This window comes from Mus musculus, chromosome 18, assembly GCF_000001635.26.
Source record: "Mus musculus strain C57BL/6J chromosome 18, GRCm38.p6 C57BL/6J".
In the NCBI taxonomy this organism is placed as follows: Eukaryota; Metazoa; Chordata; class Mammalia; order Rodentia; family Muridae; genus Mus; species Mus musculus.
The window spans coordinates 21806311-21807500 of NC_000084.6; positions in this window are offsets into that span (position 1 = coordinate 21806311).

The window sequence follows — 1190 nt, forward strand, 5'->3', positions numbered from 1 at the left end:
GCACCTGATGCAGCTGGTGACATGAATTATCCTGAGTTTCAGTTTTTGGTTTTATTCCCAGATTGTCTAGGTTCTAAGTGTCACTTAGCCACAAAGTTTAGTGCCATTCTCTGTTATCTATGTAAGATCTTCAGTTCTTGTGTAAAACATACGTGGGAAACACCCATCCGTGATCAATAATACTGTGCAAGATATAATGTCACGGTTAATGGGAAAAGAGGAATTAGAAAGATAATCTAGATACAAAGTGGAGGCCACCTTTTATCATAGTCAGAATAATACAGATACCTGTAAAACTCAGCCAAGTGAGACTTTCAAACTCAAATTTATGTTTGGTCTGTCAAAACTAAATTGGTCCATTTATAGACAGTTGTGCGAATACAACACAGTGGAAGTGTTCTCGAATTCAGCAGTGGATTTCGAAATGCCTTGTTAAAATAAAGTCCTCTTTTAGATGTAGAACTGACTTCTTAAAGATTTGCCTTTTCCCTTCTATGGGTTGTCTCAAATAATTTAATAAATTCAGAAGCTAAAATAGTATTTTAATGGTTTTATTTAAAATGCCAAAATAAATCTATTGCAAAAGGATTACATATATAATTATGCTTAATCACCAGGAACTGCTGCACAATCCCCTCCCTCACACACTGAGATAGTCCTTCATTTCTGTTTCTTGATTTTGACGAAGAATCAGAAACAAGGTATTGTTCAACAGCTTAAAATGTTTCTCAATTTCTCTGCCTGGCTTCTTCCTCTTTCATGCTAATACTCAGAGAGTAAACACATCCATTTTTCATGTGACTGACATGATAAACTCACTATTCCAGGAGATACACACACACACACACACACACACACACAATCTCATATCTTCCCTTCTGTCTATAAATAAGTGACCGTTGAACATTTAACTTGAAATGAGACCTTTATACCATCCCTCCAAAGTTGTCTCAGGGAAGAATGCAGCAGCCAGAGTGAACTGGGAGAGGAGGTGGGGTGATATGGAATGTCTGTCATCTTCTAGGAGTGAGCACTGTAGTCTTCAACTTTCAGCCATCAAGACTATGCATACAAAACCTTTGGAAGACTGGATCCTTCAATGTTCTTTCAAGGAAGAGGAGAGGCTCATGAGGCCCCACCCCTCTCTATAGGTCTTTAGGAGGTTGGTAGCTGCTAGGAGCTGGAGAGAA